The sequence below is a fragment of the Sinocyclocheilus anshuiensis genome, unplaced genomic scaffold (genome assembly GCF_001515605.1).
Source record: "Sinocyclocheilus anshuiensis isolate Anshui unplaced genomic scaffold, SAMN03320099.WGS_v1.1 scaffold412, whole genome shotgun sequence".
NCBI classification, from domain to species: Eukaryota; Metazoa; Chordata; class Actinopteri; order Cypriniformes; family Cyprinidae; genus Sinocyclocheilus; species Sinocyclocheilus anshuiensis.
In genome coordinates, this window is record NW_015558661.1 from 134,738 (window position 1) to 137,924 (window position 3,187).

The 3,187-nt window shown below is 37.3% G+C and overlaps 1 protein-coding gene across 1 annotated transcript in view; it reads left to right on the forward strand.

Moving 5' to 3' along the window:
* The window catches only part of LOC107681194 (probetacellulin-like), an 8,928-nt gene extending 6,098 nt beyond the window's left edge, over positions 1-2,830 (forward strand). Inside the window, exon 6 of the mRNA XM_016477409.1 lies at positions 2,246-2,830. The gene's annotated coding sequence lies outside the window, so the exon portion shown is untranslated. The remainder of the gene's footprint in view (positions 1-2,245) is intronic.
* The last annotated feature ends 357 nt before the right edge of the window (positions 2,831-3,187 follow it).

Sequence of the window (3,187 nt, forward strand, 5' to 3'; positions counted from 1 at the left end):
AAGCACTAAAATATTTTAGATTTTCTTCAAATGAATGCTGTATTTACTTCTTACCATAAAATGTCTTTTTGAACTTGCTCATGTCAGTATTTTTATTATTGCAATGATACACAAGAAAGTTTAATTTTCAGTGGGTCTGTCAGTGGTTTTAAAAAATGCATTTTTGTGGTACTGTAAATGCTTGCATTGTGTTCTGTAAACAAGGTGAATGTGGCACATGATCATTTCTTCACACCAAGGTGGAAAATGTCCATGGAATGTGCAAAGGTGCTTAGCTAGAATAAACTGTCCACCAATCCTGTTTCCAAGAAATGTTCCTGCTTTATTGTTTGTTTTTTTGCCCTAGTTACAGCTGCCCTCAAAAATCCAGTCTGTGGGATTATTTAACCTTTATCATTATAGATAAAGCTTTGAAGAGCCGTCTTGTCTTAAGAACTTTTATTACTCATAAATGTTTGAATCCTCAGTGTGGGCTGAAGCCAATAGAAACTGGCTGGTGTGACCAGCACGGCTGGACCTCGTGTTTCAAGAACAGCCATAAATAGCTCGCCTTTGCCTGATGTCAGGGGTTGGAGAACGACTGGAATCCAGCAGCTCACTTGGTGGGATCTTGTGAGGCAGATGTTTTTCCATGATATTTATCAAAGCTGTGCCAAATGTTCCATCAGAATATCACTTAACCAGACAACTGTATACAAGCCTGTCTTCAAAACCTATAGAGATTTTAAAATTATTTTTGTTGCAAGATGTAAAGGCTGTGATATATTATATGAAGATCTGAGAGCCATTTGAGGTTCTGATCCACCTAGCATAGCAAAGACTTGTGACGAATGTGTCCTTTAGCTGAATTTCCTTTGAACTAAAGCAGCAGGAAATGAAAGCGTAAGGTGTGTCTCAAAGAAAATGAAATGGGTAATCGATACAACACGCTTTCAGCAGGAGATAAGGGTGTCACTCTGATCACCATTTTCTCCAGGACTTCTGAAGCCATATGATATCTTCATCAGTGAACTCGAGAATTGGTCCGATTTGTGAGCAAATCATTCAGTTTTTGTGAACTGAATCAACTGTTTCATTGTCAAACAGACTCGAAAGTCTTATGAATAGCTTTAAGGAGGGCTAGATTTACAGTGAATAATGACTTAAATTAAGCTGTTGATATACTTCGGAAGACTTGAAATGCTGCTCATGGGTCATATGGACAGCTTTTATGACATTTTTATGGTGTTTTTGTCATTGTGGAACTTGACAGCCCATATCCTGATTCAATTTCATAGAGTGCTGCAGGGATCATGATAGTTGGAAGGCCAAAACCTGGAAACAAGTCTGCATTTTAACACTTAGGGTTCAGTTGTTCCAAAGTCAGTGGGGTTTTGTTTAGATGCCTAAAATGATGTCTGTATTTAACACAAACTCAAGATATTTTCATGTTTTATTCTACGACAAAATAGTCTGTGACATCAGTGGTTCAATCGTAATTTTATGAAGCTACAAGAATACTTTTTGTGCGCAAAGAAAACAAAAAAAAATACTTTACCCAACAGTTTCTTCTCTTCTGTGTCAGTCGACATACATTCGGGAGAGTACCACAACGCAAAGTCATAATTTTGGGTTTTTTTGCGCACAAAAAGTAGTCCCGTAGCTTTATAAAATTACGGTTGAACCACTGATATGAACTATTTTAATGATGTCCTTACTACTTTTCTGGGCCTTGAACGTGTCAGTTGTGTTGCTGTCTATGCAGGGTCAGAAAGCTCTCGGATTTCAGCCAAAATATCTTAATTTGTGTTCTGAAGATGAACGAAGGTCTTACGGATTTGGGACGACATGAGGGTGAGTAATTAATGACAGAATTTTCATTTTTGGGTGAACTATCATGTCATATCATCAAATATGTCATGCTTCAGCATTCTATTGAAAAGGATGCAGGAAATTCACCTTGTGTTCCAAGGAAGAAATAAAGTCATGCAGGTCTGGAACAGCATTCATTTTGGGTGAACCATTCCTTTAAATGTCAAAACTCCTTGTCATTTTTAAAGCGGGAACACTGCCATCTACAGGACAACACGAGAAGTTCTTGTGCATCAGTTGCCAAGTGAACAGCATTTTGGTCATTATAAAAAAAGCTGATTACCAATTTTTCCCCTTTGTCCCCAGTCAATCCCACAATAGAATTCATGTTACTTTGAGGGTCACAAACCGCAATCAAATGTCGCTTATCTGTTGCACTTGTCTTTCTCTACGGGAACAGTTACAATGCTATCATTTTGCACATCTCATTAACACACCCAGAATCACGGAACAGCTTGAAGTCCATCTGCTTTTTGTCAGAGAGCTGTGGAGAGCTTGACCAGAAGAACCCTGCGTCGCACTTGTAGCAGGTGGCTTTGAGTAATTGACCATGCTTTGACCCAGCAGATTGAAATCCGGTCCATTTGGCAGACTCTAAATTGTGTGGTTTAAACCTGGATCTTTATATTATTCTCAAGGTCTTTTGAACTCGTCTTGATATGGTCTTAAAGGTGAATGATGTTTCATTCCTTCTCATGCTTCTAGTGTGTAACAGTATGTCAGCATGTCTCACCACACATTATATAAGGACAAAGAAGAGACCTGCAGGAGCAATTCGCTACAATAACAAATGATCAATATGGAAATGGAGGCTTAAATTAAAAAGTAAGTGAATGTCAAGGTGATTTGAAATTGCTCTGTTATTTTTAGCCAATGATGTGAAACAGTTTTAAATGGAGTGTGTTTATGATTTTATATTAGTCTACCAAAAATGGCACAATGGGGGTGTGCTGTCTTGATTAAAAATACCAAATACTGAAAGGGGCTATGTATAAACATTTGAAATATAATTCGAAGCTTTTCTTGTTGGATGAATATTGTGAGCTTATATAGTTGCACAGTTATGAGCTCTACAGCACCATGGAAATGCTGTTTATCTTCAGAGACAAATGATCCTGTGTTCTTTCACAATCCCTAATAACTTGAAAATATGCCATTTATTGTATATTTTTAGTCGGAAACAGAAAAGGCGAAGATCTAAATCAATGGCTCTCAACCAGGTGCTCTTCATGAACTTCCAACAAGGGCCACAAGGTGACTTAATTATAGAATTATTTAAATATTCAAATAATTGAATGTAATTAAAATAGCTAAACATCAAAGTGTACTTATGTAT